Genomic DNA, 15,587 nt, shown 5'->3' with positions numbered 1-15,587 from the left:
ATCCGGTACGTTGCAGAACTGAAAACGTCCTTGTTAGTCCAAAAACAGCTTTTATTGTAACCAAGCCCAGAGAACAACTTGTTGGGGAATGTGCCTATATAGATAGGTGAAAGACCACCTCAGCAGAAGAATAAAATCAACGCCTACTTCATCCTTGCAACTTTGGCCCCTCCCACTGGCGTGTTAGTGAGATGATGAGGAGGAAAGAGTGATACAGGATGGACTAAAAATAACACTACCTTCCAAAGGATCATAATGCTAGGAATATGGCTATTTATTTTCAACAATGTGAATGTCTCAGTTTGAATTTGAATTTATTTTATTTGATCAGGGACAATGCACAGAAAAAACATTAGTCTTAAAAAGAAGAGATGTCATGTGCCAGGTTATAGCAAAAAATGCTAATTTCCACCCGCAGTCCCAGTTGAGCATTGTTTCTTTGTATTCGGTGAATACTTTGGTAAATCAGTCGCAAATTTCTGCGCAGGCTTTGCAAACAGACTTTTACTATTGGGATTCGACAGTAATGCGACAACATGTAAGTAACTGTGTTAATTCTAATTCCTTATCTGTGACCAGTGATTTCTGATATGTAATGATTCATGTAGTCAGATGTTCTTTGTTTATGTGTCAGTAAATCAAACCAGTGACTAAACGATCAATTTCACATTGTTTCTCTTAGTAGGATCAATTATTTAAACTCTGATTAAATTTTATATAGAAAAGCGATCAAAGAACACTCCCTTTGCAATCGCTGGAGCTGTCAATCAAACAGTGCGAGTTCTGGACTTGTGCCAAAACTCCCGTAACAATCAACAAATCTCTTATTTACATTGTGTTTGCACTGTTAGTTATGATGAAAGCATTCATTAATGTGCTGAATACAGTTGCAATGACGAGATCACAGCATTCCTGCACTCAACATGTTAGTGATCGGCTACAATGCTCGTCACTGCAACCCATGCCACGATCTAAATATAATGCTATAGATCTAAATATGATGCAATGATCAACACTTTTCACAATTAGTTAACCTTGAGAGCTATAATAGTAAAAACATACTTAAAGTTTTGAGAGAGTTCCACATGCTATTTCATATACAAAGATATCAGCCAATCATAGCAGTGGGCGTTTACACTGAAGTCTCACATCAGACACGCCCCTTCAAACAGAGTATTCAAATCAGAGGGCTAAAATCAGGGTAGTTTAATCACTAAATTATGACCATTTTTAATGTAAAAATCATACTAACATTATAAGTGCACCACAGGAAACATTATAAAACAACAAAATGCTGTTCATGCACCCTTTAAATAAGTACAGTCTGTTAAGCACATACTCAACTATAAGACAATGAGAGAGCCTATTTTATTGGCATGGCCATTAATTCACGGCTGTTGTTACAACGATACAGTACTATTTTCTATGCAGCAAGAGTGTGCAAAACATAATTTTGAATACATTGTCATTGTTATTTTCTCACTGAATCTTTAACTGATGTGCTCTGGAGATTCATGGGACAGGCATCACAGTGACTCTGCCACTTGCTGACTGTATAATGCATCGCGAGGAACTCATACATACTCTGCCGCCGTAATGAACACATCTGATATCACAAATAATACTGAGGAGAATCCACATGAGCTGATACCTCATTCTACCTCCTCCTCCGCCTCTGACTGCATGATTTTAAATAGATGAACACATCGCATACATTCAGCAAATTACTTCATGAGAAATATCAGAATTGTTATTTTGTATAATCTTACTGAAGACTGACCCAGTGCAAAGTCATTAGGTGCAATACGTGTGGCCTGTTTTCTGCTGACATATTACAATAAGTCATTGGGGCGACGATACACTCATTTGATCCCTGCAGGTCTCTATTGGGGGTGATGAATAGCTACAGACTGACTTTAATAATCTCGCCGTGGGAGGCCTGCAGCTCATGCGCATCTCACTGTCAGGCTCTCCGAGCGTTTTTTGAGCCACTCATTTAATACAGCACAGAGACAATTTGAAGCAATTTGTCACTGAGATCTAAGTTATGCAAGAGGAGGGAGCCATGTGCTTAAAGGCAGTAATGAGAGCGGTCGCATTCATCTTTAGGTTGCTTATTTCTCCACAGTTGTGTTAATGAGGAAAAGGCATCCAGCATGCTGACATATGTGATACATTGGAGTGGGAATATTTAATGTCGAGTAATTGGATTAGCAGATGTCCTCCGTGCAGCCTCAAGAACATATTCTGTGTTGATGTCCACATACACGTGCGTACTTCCAATGAGTTTAAGAGATTATATATATATATATATATATATATATATATATATATATATATACACACACACACACACACACACACACACACACACACACACACACACACACACACACACACACACACACACACACACACACACACACACACACACACACACACACACACACACACACACACACACACACACACACACACACATATATATGTATATATATATATATATATATATATATATATATATATATATATACTTACATATTATAATACAACATTTACAGTAATCTAAACATTTGTGATGAAAATGACTATTTTTACCACATTTAACATTTTGCCTTAACAAATCTATAAAATAAACTGTGAAGTAAAATAAAAATACTGACTGACAAAAGGTTAACACAATGAATCATGCTTAAACTAATAAATGAATCCCGGGCATTCAAGGTTTTCAAGGTCTCACATTCGTAAACCATTATTTGCATCTTTACAAAGTCAATATAATTTAATGGATGAACACAGTATGCGATCTGTTTAAATTATGGCTCGACTCACTCTTGCGCATCAGTTTGGCTCATATATAATAGAATTGACTTTCCAATTAACGCGTTTTCTGACCCTGTTTGACGTTTCGATTCTTCCGCTGAAACAACATTTCAGTTTCTGTGACTGTATAAAACGTGAATATTTCATAAAGCAGGCGCTCATTTTTTTTTAAAAACGCAATGTGTAGGGCAGTGGAATGAACCCCCCGCCCACAATATCTAGAAACAGTTATTTAAAAAGTTCAATTTATTTTAACAACGATTTGAAAACATGCAATATTATGATTGCAGCGGTCAAACACATCTGTCTGGAGCATGTTTAGATATAAAAACAGTACAAAAGCAGCACATTAGAATGCAAAACTGGGTTCTGTGCGAATGGCCACCAAGGGCCAGTTCACATATAATGCGTTTAGGTATTTAAAAACGTGAGAAGTGCAGGGAATGAAAAAAAGCAAGGTCTTGAGTGCCATTTTTTTAGAACTGTAAAAGACATAAGTGCAACAGTCAAAGACGTCCGGTTAGCGCATGTTTGCGTAGATAAACAATGGAAAAGCAGAGCAGCTGGAAAAGCTCAGCTGTTAACTCAGTGCCCATACTGTATGATTTTGAGTGATACACAAATAGGATTTACAATGAGAAGAAGACACTCATTTTTTATGTATTTATTTATTTATTGCATACAAGTATACATACTGGCACACTGAGCATTAGTTATGAAGTAGCAGCATGGTGATGATAGATTACCTTAGGTCACATGATGATGGGAGCTGTTTTTGTTATTGCCCAATTTATTTTATGATTCATAATGCAATAAACTTTTATAGCAGAATAATGAACATGACTTACATAGTGATGATAGATCATGAGGGACTATTTTCACACTGGCGATAGTAGGGCCTCGCACACAGCCAAATATTTAGCCAGTCTGATTTTCACCCCATGCCTCTTGCATTCATTAAATAAACCATAACTAGCCGAGAACTTGGATGACAAGTCCCATGAGTTTATTTAGCATGCACGCACGCACACACACACACACACGCACGCACGCACGCACGCACGCACGCACGCACACACACACACACACACACGCACACACACGTTGTGTTTTCATGTTTTTATGGGGACTTTCCATAGACGATGGTTTTTCTATCCCCTAACCCTAGCCCTAAACCTACCCATAACAGAAAACTTTCTGCATTTTTACATTTTCAAAAAACATAATTTAGTCTGATTTATAAGCAGTTTTCCTCATGGGGACCAAAAAATGTCCCCACACAGACAAGGATTTCAGATATTGCCAACTTTGTGCGGGGTAATTTTGTCCTCATAAAGTATGGTTTACCGGGAGCACACACACATAATGATTTTTATACTGTACAAATGATATATTCTATCGTCTAACCCTAAACCTATCCATCACAGAAAACTTTCTGCATTTTTACATTTTCAAAAAACATGATTTAGTCTGATTTATAAGCAGTTCCCTTTCGAGGGAACTCGCACTGCATCGGGACGACGCTTTGGGGATGCTCCCTTAGCATCAGCGAATCTGAAACCAGAATGCCAACTAGGCCAATCCGATTGGCGTGCGTGATGACGTCATTGTGACGGCATACCCGGAAGTATAAAAGGGTTGCTGGAGCGTAATGGCGGTAGTTATTGCTCTTCAGCATAGCGCTATCTGTTACTGTCTGTCTATTTACTGTTGTTTGTCAGTGAAAGTGTGTGAGAAAAGTAAAATGGAAAGTGTGAGAGTGAATGAATTCAAACAGTGTGTGCATCCGTGTCCCAGGTTCATGTCGGGCTCGGATACACACCTGCTTTGTGTGCACTGCCTGGGCGTCCAGCATGCCCAAGCGGCTCTCGAGGGAGCCGCTTGTGAGCACTGCGAAAAACTGACGCTCAGGGTGCTTCGCTCTCGGCTGGCTGCGTTTGATGAGGCCGGCCAGCCTCGTGAGCCTCGTGGTTCTGGACCCGCAGTCGCTGAGGCGGCTCGGCGTCGCAGATCATGGGGCTCACCGCGGGATTTGTCAGAGGGTTTCGGGACTGCTGCGGCACTTTCCCGATCCTCCTCTGACAGTTCCGAGGATCTTCCTCCCCGTGTGGAAGCCCGCGCTGCGGCTTCTTCCCCCGGGGTGGGAGGTCCGATGCTTGTTCTCTCCGGTTCCGAGGAGCCGGAGGAAATAGGCACCGAGGCGGGGGATGAAGCAGGAATTGTTTCATCGCTTCATCCACCCGCCCAAGAGGAGCTGGTCGAGGTGTTGACCCGGGCAGTGGCCAAATTAAATATAAGTTGGCCACAAGAGGCTCCGGAAATCCAGCTACCCAGCAGGCTGGATGACCGGTTCCTCTCACACCGGGTTCAAACACCTCGCCGGGGCCTGCCTTTTTTCCCGGATCTACACACCGAGGTGTGTAGATCATGGAAACGGCCCTATTCTTCGCGTGTTTGCAATCCCCCAGTATTGGACTATTCCAATGTTCTGGGGGCACGCGAGGCGGGCTATGGGGCGATGCCTCGGGTGGAGGAAGCTCTCGCGAGCTATCTTTCACCCGACTCTGCATCGTCCCTTAAGGCTCCGGTTTTGCCCACCAAACCCTGTCGGGACACCTCATCTTTGGTGGGCAAAGCATATATGGCGGCTGGTCGGGCTGGTGGTTCCCTGCACACATTATCAATTCTGCAGGCCTACCAGGCCGACCTCCTTAAAGAGTTGGACGAGGGAGATGGTCCCTCTCCGGAGGACATTCTGGAACTGAGGAAGGCTGCAGATTTGTCTCTCCGAGTCACCAAGGAGACGGCCCGCGCTATCGGCCGCTCCATGGCTTCCATGGTGACAGTGGAGAGACATCTCTGGCTGAATCTGTCGGGGATAAAGGAGAAGGATAGAGCTTTTCTCCTGGACTCCCCGATCTCGCCTTCTGGGTTGTTTGGAGACGCGGTTAACACCGTCGTTTCCAGACACCAGGAGGCGAAGAAACAGTCAGCAGCCTTCCACCAGTATCTCCCTCGCCGCTCTAAACCTGGGAAGGCTGGCCCTAGCGGGCAGCCTCAGCCGTCATCCAGCTCCTCGCACCGGAAGGTGCAAAAGGAGAGCGTCGCTTCTAGAGCCCCTCCCCCGGGAGCCTGGCAACAGAGGCGGCGCTCTCAGCAGCAACCTTCAGCTCCTAAAGGCGATCTTCGGAACGTCCTTCAGGCGCGGAAGGCTGCTGGGAAGAAGTCCTAGCCACGGCTGGGCTTCTAAGAGCGGTCCCCCCCGCGGAGAAACAACCGAGGTTGTTTCCTCCGCGGCGCTCTGGGAAAATCGATGTGGTAATCCCGCCGTCTATGACGCTTCGGGCCACATCGATTTCCCGCGAACGCATGCTGCACCAGCCGCCTCTGGAAAGACCTGCGGCTGGTCAGCTCGCGCGTCCGCACACGGAGAACCGTTCCCAACTACTTCCTGCCGGTCAGCCGCTTCAGGAGGTTGGGAACGGGAACCGTGTAACACCCGACGCCAGCCTCGAGAGGCTGGTTCCCTTAGTAGATTATTTCGGCGCATGGAAATGCCTTCCGAATATTTCTACGTGGGTCCTGCGTACTGTAGAAAAGGGGTACAAACTGCAGTTCGGTTTTCCTCCTCCACAATTCAGGGGGTTATACTGGACAGCAGTGATACCCGAGCAGGTTCGGGTAATGGAACTAGAAGTAAAAACTCTTCTAGCGAAGGAAGCCATAGAGCGTGTTTCTCCGCTGGAAAGAGAGTCCGGGTTCTACAGCCGGTACTTTATAGTTCCCAAAAAGGATGGAGGGTTGCGTCCGATTATAGATCTGAGGGTTTTGAATCTGTCTCTGAGGAGCTTCAGGTTCAAAATGCTCACTATTCCCATGATCGTGAGTCAGATCCAGTCCGAGGACTGGTTCGTCACGATAGATCTAAAGGACGCATATTTCCATGTCTCCATCCTTCCATGTCACAGGAAGTACCTGAGGTTCGCTTTCGGGGGCGAAGCGTACCAGTATCGAGTGCTTCCCTTTGGCCTAGCCCTCTCCCCACGCACGTTCACGAAGTGCATGGATGCAGCTCTGGCTCCAATGAGACTTCAGGGCATCCGTGTGCTGAATTATATCGACGACTGGCTCATACTGGCCCAGTCGTACGAGGTGGCGGTTCGGCATCGAGATGTCGTTCTGAACCACATGAAATGCTTGGGGCTGAGACTCAACACGAAAAAGAGCGTGTTGACGCCGTCCCAGAGGACTACGTTCCTCGGGGTCGTGTGGGACTCGACAACGATGCGGGCACGATTGTCTCCCGCGCGAGTCGAGACCATACAGGCGATGGTCTCAGGAATAAGGCTAGGCCACAACATCACTGTGAAGCACTTTCAGAGAGTGCTGGGTCACATGGCAGCAGCGTCCAACATAATACCTTTTGGCCTGCTATACATGAGACCCATCCAGTGGTGGTTGAAAACCAAGGGGTTTTCCTCCAGAGGGAATCCTTTCCGTATGATCAGGGTAACGCGCAAATGCTCTCGTTCCCTAGCCATATGGAAGAAACCTTGGTTTCTGTCCCGAGGGCCAGTGTTGGGAGCGTCTTGTTGCCGGAAATCCGTTTCAACAGACGCCTCCCTCACTGGCTGGGGCGCGGTCATGGACGGCCGCTTTGCGAGGGGCCCATGGGAGAGCCGTCATTCCTCCTGGCATATAAATTGCCTGGAGATGATGGCGGTATACAAAGCTCTCAGGAGCTTTCTCCCGCACCTCCGAGGCCAGCATGTCCTGGTACGGACAGACAATACGTCTGTCGTAGCGTACATCAACCGCCAGGGAGGACTGAGGTCGCGCTTTCTGTACAAGACAGCACGCCAAGTCCTCCTGTGGACCCAGGGGAAACTGTTGTCCATCAGGGCAATGTATGTCCCGGGGGTCCAAAATCAGGGAGCAGACATCCTGTCGAGGCAGGGGCTGAGGCCCGGGGAGTGGCGACTCCACCCAGAGGTGGTGGAGGCCATATGCAAGAGGTTCGGCCCAGTGGAAGTGGATCTGTTTGCGTCTCGAGAGACGTCCCACTGTCCACTGTGGTTTTCCCTCACGCATCCAGCTCCGCTGGGGCTGGATGCCATGGTGCAGACGTGGCCGAGGCTGCGTCTGTACGCATTTCCCCCGATTGCTCTGCTCCCGGGAGTCCTGGAAAGGGTCCGTCGACAGGGGGTCAGTCTACTTCTGGTAGCACCCCGTTGGCCGACTCGAGTTTGGTTCTCGGATATCATAGCTCTGCTAGCAGGTCAGCCGTGGGAGATTCCTCTGAGGAGGGATCTCCTATCTCAGGCGGCGGGTACGATATTTTACCCCCGCCCGGAGATTTGGAACCTGTGGGTCTGGCCCCTGAGGGGACCAGGTTCATAGAGGCTGGCCTATCGGCAGACGTGATAGAGACCTTACTCAGCTCCAGGGCTCCGTCTACGAGGAGACTGTACAGCCTCAAGTGGAATGTATTTTCCACTTGGTGCAGAGAACGTGAGGTGGACCCAGTTAACTGCCCAGTGGCTTCAGTGCTGGAGTTCCTCCAAGATCGTTTCTCTGCAGGGCTTACCCCGTCCACACTCAAGGTGTACGTGGCTGCCATTGCGGCTTTCCACACTCCTTTGGGTGATGGGCCTCTGGGTAGGCACCAGCTGGTTGTACAATTCCTCCGTGGGGCTCGGAGGATGAGGCCTGCGGCTCGGTCCAGAGTTCCAACCTGGGACCTGGCAGTGGTTCTCGAAGGATTGGCTGAGGCCCCCTTCGAACCATTGGAGTCGGCTGGACCGAAGGATCTGACCCTTAAGGTGGCTTTTCTCCTTGCCATTACCTCTCTCAGGAGAGTGGGAGATCTCCAGGCCTTGGCGGTAACGCCAACCTGCCTGGAGTTTGCCCCGGGAGGAGTAAAGGCCATCTTACACCCTAGGCCGGGCTACGTGCCTAAGGTGCCATCAAGGGTGGTCAGGTCATTGGTCCTGCAGGCATTTCATCCTCCGCCTCATGTGACGGCGGAAGAAGGGAGGCTTCACCTACTCTGCCCGGTTAGGGCTCTAAGAGTTTATCTGGCGAAGTCTGCACAGTGGAGGAGATCACAACAACTGTTGGTGTGTTTTGGCTCACCTAAGAAGGGATTGCCTGCGTCTACTCAGACAATCAGTAATTGGATTGTCCAGGCGATTACCATGGCCTATCAGGTGCGCAGTTTGCCTTCACCTGTGGCTGTGAGGGCTCATTCCACCAGAGGCATGGCCTCTTCAGTGGCCCTTCTTTCTGGGGTCCCCTTGCAGGATATCTGCGAGGCGGCCGGGTGGGCTACCCCACACACTTTTATCAGGTTTTATAGCCTGGATCTCCCTACGACGCCTGGTGCGAGGGTGCTCCAGTCCTAGCTGTGCCCGGTTTCCGGCTTCACACTAGGGCAGGCGCTACCCTTCGGTGTGGCCTAGTGGGTACTCGTTCCCCAAAGCGTCGTCCCGATGCAGTGCGAGTTCCCTCGAAAGGGAACTGCTCGGGTTATGTATATAACCCTTGTTCCCTGAGAAGGGGAACGAGCACTGCATCCCGACGCCACACCTTGGCGCGCCTGGAGCGCATGCTTCAGAGCAATTACTACCGCCATTACGCTCCAGCAACCCTTTTATACTTCCGGGTATGCCGTCACAATGACGTCATCACGCACGCCAATCGGATTGGCCTAGTTGGCATTCTGGTTTCAGATTCGCTGATGCTAAGGGAGCATCCCCAAAGCGTCGTCCCGATGCAGTGCTCGTTCCCCTTCTCAGGGAACAAGGGTTATATACATAACCCGAGCAGTTTTCCTCATGGGGACCAAAAAATTTCCCCACAGACAAGGATTTCAGATATTGCCAACTTTGTGCGGGGTCATTTTGTCCTCATAAAGTATGGTTTACCGGGAGCACACACACACATAATGATTTTTATACTGTACAAACGGTATATTCTATCGTCTAACCCTAAACCTATCCATCACACTTTCTGCATTTTTACATTTTCAAAAAACATAATTTAGTTTGATTTATAAGCGGTTTTCCTCATGGGGACCAAAAAATGTTGCCACAAGGTCCAAGTTTTCTGGTATTGCCATCCTTGTGGGGACATTTTGACATTTTTTTGAACCACACACATAAATTCAGACAAACCACAGATTCAAGACAGAGGGAAACACTGATGGAAGCACTGAGCAGACAGCTTATTTATTAATCCTATAAAGCCCATAAACCTAAAGGACAATGTCTGTTAATGTGGACCTTGCATTCATAGATTGCACACATGAAATCATTGGGAATAAGGGGCCAAGTCCCCCAAAGGGAAATTGCATTAGGTGAATTTTTCAGTGCAGCTCCCGGGCAGTGTCTCCTTAATCACTGCACAGGTTACACAGTGGCATAGTGTGTTAAAAGGTTATGTCTCTGTCTTATGGAACAGCTGTCTAGTCATTTGTGAAACGCATAGGGCCTCTGGTCTCATTCAATCTGCATTAATGTATGTGTCTTAATGAGCGCTGGACACGCTAATGATAGCTTGGTTACAGACCCAGATCCATTATCTAAGTGCATTTTACAGGCATCTGCAGCTGGGACCAAACCATTAACACATCGCTAATTTGAAATTGTGTAATGCTGATGCACAGGTCGTGCCTATTACAAAGACATGGGTACTGCGCTTTTAATTATTTGTTGTGGAAAGTCTGATGAAAACATTTCGGGGGATCTCTGACAGTTTCAGAATGACTTTTTAATGGTTAAATAATTATAAAACGATACATGTAATAGTAGTTTTATTTAACCTCAGTAAGTGAGAACTAAAGTGATGGTAAGACACTTTACATTAAATTTCAAATTTCCCTCTAAAAATGTGGTATCACAACACCAAATTATAAAGCATATTAAGATTTTATGATTTTCTGTCCATTATATTTATTATATTTAATTGCAATCATGGTGACAAACCCACCTACAAAGTTTTACTTTGACTACTATTTCAGTAACGTGACAAAACTCAAAAATCGATTCAATAACTTTTGTGACACTTAGTCTGAATTTATTCTGAACATCCAATAAGGGTGTACTCACACTAGGCACGTGCCCGAGCGCGATTGTCCCCCCTCCCCCACTGGCCTGCACTCACATTGCACTTAACGTACCGGACCAGAGCACGCTTACGTCATTGATGATGCAACTTTATGTTTTGAAGATGAGAAGAAAAGTGCTTTCGCTAATAGACTGCCTAAAAGATTTATCATTTATGCCGCACAGCGATTTTTCACTTGATTGCACTGCACATATCAGAAGATTATTATGGAAGCAGCTGACTTTGATGGAGGAATTTGCAGCTTTACTCGCAAACTACAATTCATGTTCATCAATAAGATGAGAATCAGGATCGTTATAAACCTAAATATACTTGATTTAAAGCAGCACTAGGTAACTTTTCAACCTTCATAATATATTTTCAAAACTCTTGTGATGATACATCGACTTACAATAGGTTGAATGACACGTCTGCCATAGCCTGACGGGGTCTGTATCGTTTTTAATCGTACTTTTAAACTTCGGGTTTCGGGTAGTAACCCGAGAACAAAAAGAACTACAAAATTAGACTGCTTTACGGCATATACGTCACTTCCACCACCATCCCCACTTCCTTAAATTCGGACGTGCGTGAAAAAATTGCTCGCAAATCATTTGTTTGCCGAATGTTATAGTCATGGCCGAAGCAGCACAGAAAAATAAGAAAGCAAAGGTTTTGTCTGAGGAAAGCAAAAAGAGAAAACGAGAAAGTGATCGGATTAAAGGCAGGACGAGGATCAACATTGGGCCAGCGTTTGCTCGTTGGCGTGAGCTGAAGGAGGAGGGGCTACATTCTTGCAAGTAAATACGTAATACATACAAAATCATATTTTAGGATACCTAACATGTCTGTGATATTGGTTTATTTGTCTTTCCTCAAGCTTTAATGCAAATCGATTTTTCGAATTTGCAGATTCATCTATGGTAGCTTGATATTATAATATTGACGATACATGGTTATTACCTACCACTCAAACATTGAATTGAAGTATCATATAGATTCTGTAAAACGGGAACCAATAGACTAGGCTACTATAATGACGCTGGCTTGTAAACGTGAGCATCGCGATCATTTGGCGCTTGAAAAAAATAAAACCCATGAAATTGTATTCATATGACATGCTGAAACATATGCCACTGTACCTGGGATGAAGACATTTCACACGCGACGCAAGCAGAACACCTGCATGTGAACTCCTGCAGAGTTCAGGGCTATCATAGTTGTCATGTCAACAAATGCACGTGCGATGCATCCACTGATGTAGAATGACCGTTTACGACAGTAGTAGAGGACAATACTGTTTCACAACTGTAGGGGGAGCCCGAGAGCAAAAGTTACCTAGTGCGGCTTTAATCGAAAAGTGTATCCAAGTAGTAATAGTTTGGTGTTTGCTGTTGTAATGAAGACAGTAGGGCACAGTTGTTCCGTGCACGATTAGCGAACACACTACATGCGTCCGCGCCCGAGCCCAACCAAACCGCACTCTGGGCCACCTCTTCCAAGCGGGGCAGGGCCGGCTAAACGAACCGCGCCCGGGCACAGTACGGAGCACTTACACTAATCAACCAAACCAGACTTTGGGGGTCAAACGCGCCCGGGCACGGTTCAGATCACCTAGTGTGAGTACACCCTAAGTCAAATTTGAACAAGGAGTATGATTTCAAATGAAAATACAAACTCAGGATGATTAGCGAAAACATAAGGAAGGAGTTTGAAGGTTATAATCAGTAGAATACGTCCTATTTTGAGATGACGGCTGGAGAGTTTGACTGGGAAAGACCCCTCTTAATCAGAGTGCCAAATTTCATAACTTTCCTCCAAATGGGTTGACATAGACTCCCATAACAGAGGTAGCATTTCGCTTACAAAAACAATAGGGGCTACGCACCTTTGGTGACCCTTCAGTGCCTGGCCCTTAAAAACATGAACAGATATGTTGAATATCCACTATCTGGACTGAAGTACACTTAAGAGGAGCTGCCTGAGGGCAGAGAGCAGAAATGAGCTACTGATTAGGGAGCGCCTCTGCACAGACTGCATGAGGTCATTTCCTCATCTACTCTCTAAGGATGTTCAGACCTCTCACTCATTCTCTCATATCAAACATATCATTCTGCTGCTATTGGTATATTAGCTATATCTCATTCAAGTGATTTGTGCTTTGCTTTATACAGTTTGTATAAAGCAAAAGCATCAGTTCTGGGAATGTTTTTTGCATGCTTTATTTCCAGTGTGCCAATGCTGCTGAACCAGCAGGAGCGGTGGAGGTAGATTAGGCAAGGGCCTTTCGGGACCAAAAGGCAAGGAGATAAGCCAACCAAAGGAGCCTCTACACTGGGGATCTGCTCTGTTCAGAGAGGGTGGAGGGGCCTCCAAGGTCCTGCAGTACCAGGCAACACAGGGGCCCCAGATAACAGTGACTACTGTTTGGACTAGGGGTGCGACTACCATGGGAGGCTGCAGAGGAGGGACAGAGCTGGAGAAGAGAATAGCAGAGGTCTGTAGGAGTGTGATAAACCGTCATAGCACTCTGATAGACACAACTTTCAAGAAGAATAGAGTGGCACCTCCTTTTGTACAGAAAGTACACAAACACATTCAGATGATCAGTGTTTATTTCAATATCTCATTCGCGTAATCCTTTGATTTCTAAGGATCTATAAGGATTTCAGTGTGACATACAAGCTAACTTTTCAGTTATATTCCACTTTCTTTACACTGCCAAACATGATTGTCTTAGTATTTTTGTCGTTTTAAAGTACAAATATTTAAAGGGGTGATGAATTGAGAAATCAACTTTCCCTTGAGCTTTTGATATATAAAAGGTCATGGTAATATAAGAATATCCTGTAAGTCTCAGAGCTGAAAACTTCCTTGTTGGTCAAAGAAAAGCTTTTATAGACACCAGGCCCAGCAAACTATCGATTGTAACTAATCCTAAGGAAAGTGTAAATTTGGCGCCTCCTAGTGGATCATTAATTTTTGCATCTAAAGGGCTGAATTATTGGTTTTGTTGAGACGCATGCAAGGAAGTAAGGAGGAAGATCACATGTCGCTCGGAAATCGTATAAATAAGAGGATATTTAAGCACCTAGCTGGAACGGGAACAAGGTATTATGTGTTTGATTTGTTTCATGTTTATGTCAGTAATATGTGTGTGTTAATCTATTCATCTGTGAAAAGGTGTTTAACTGTATTGTTATCCCTCGTGTTTCAAAGTGAAGTCATGCTAACATAAGCCTTTAGCATTGTTAATACTGTCAGAGGTAATGTCACAAAAAGTTGTATTTTTATAAAGTGCTATTTGTAAGGTTAATGTGGACTTTGTGAAATGTGTATGATTATAAGAGCTAATTTTATGTTATTTATCTGTTCTGTAGCTCTTACGGTGTTTCACGGAGAAACGGTGTAAGAAAGGAAAGATATATTTGTGTTTCAAACCAAGGCTGACTGCTGAACATAAATAAAGGCTTCTGGAAACATCAGTACGCTTCACCATTGTCTAGCTTGGGTTTTGCTACAGTAAGAGCTTGACCCGCATCGATACCAACGACTTGTTGTCTACGACGGGCCACGGAGGGTCTTCACGGCGCCGGCTACAGCTTCCGCTACATCGCCACAAGGTGTCAGCATTAACCCATCAAGCTGACATCCTCACGCCTCGTGCTTGACCTACTTTGGACAGCGGTCTCACAGAATCGGTGCAATGGTCGAGTACAGCCATACTCACAGACATTGAAGAAGGACTGTGAGTATTAACCCATTATTATACAGTCTATAGTGCAGCAATAAGGCGAGCAACGGATGAATTGCTTCTTGGACTGAACATTTAATACTCACCGGCTCAGCAAGGAGAGCAACAAAAATTGTGGTTGCATCTACACTCATGCCTGCACGCATCCACAAGGAGATATATGCATTTTATTTTGGACTTTGCACTTATCAACTTCGTTAACTGTGTTTATTGAGGCTCACATTTACATTTCTCGCTCTTTGGATTTAAGAACTTATATAACTTTGTTTATTGTGGTATTTTCAGTGACATTTGCAGTTATTTGAGTGTTTATATGTAAATGCATATTTGCTAGCTATTTTTTACACTAATGTTCTGATATTTTATGTTTATGCTGTTCATAACAAGGGCTTAATCATATCTGCTAAGGGGTCTTCTTCCGCCATTAGAGTTAAATTTAAATAGAGAGAACATTTTAGGTGATAATGTCAGAGTCAGGTAATGAGAAGGAGGTGGAGGAGCAGATGGCTGATTATCAGCATGAAGATTTACAAAGTGAAGTCCAGACAATGGTAGACTCATCAGAGAGGCTGTGTCTGAAGGAAACAAATGAAGCTAAACAACAAAGTCCAACTGATCTAAAGGAGCAGTTTAATGAGGATGATAATGCTCTTGAAGGTCCTAGACGCTCTGAACGCACACGCCATCCTACAGAGAAGATGCGCGCGCATCAATATGAAGAGGCCAAGAAAAAAGAGAAAAGGCTGTATGCCATGTACGAGCAGTGGAAGCTCCACACACGCAAGGCAAGAGATCAGCTAAAGACTTATATGTCAGAGAGTCAGCTCTGGCCTCTCATTGAAGAGCTTAAGAAAGATAAAGAAGACATAATGAAAATTTATTATGAAATTCGAAATCTCACCAC

The sequence above is a fragment of the Gobio gobio genome (genome assembly GCF_949357685.1).
Source record: "Gobio gobio genome assembly, chromosome: 12".
Taxonomy (NCBI): Eukaryota; Metazoa; Chordata; class Actinopteri; order Cypriniformes; family Gobionidae; genus Gobio; species Gobio gobio.
Note: the sequence above shows the minus strand (reverse complement) of the source record.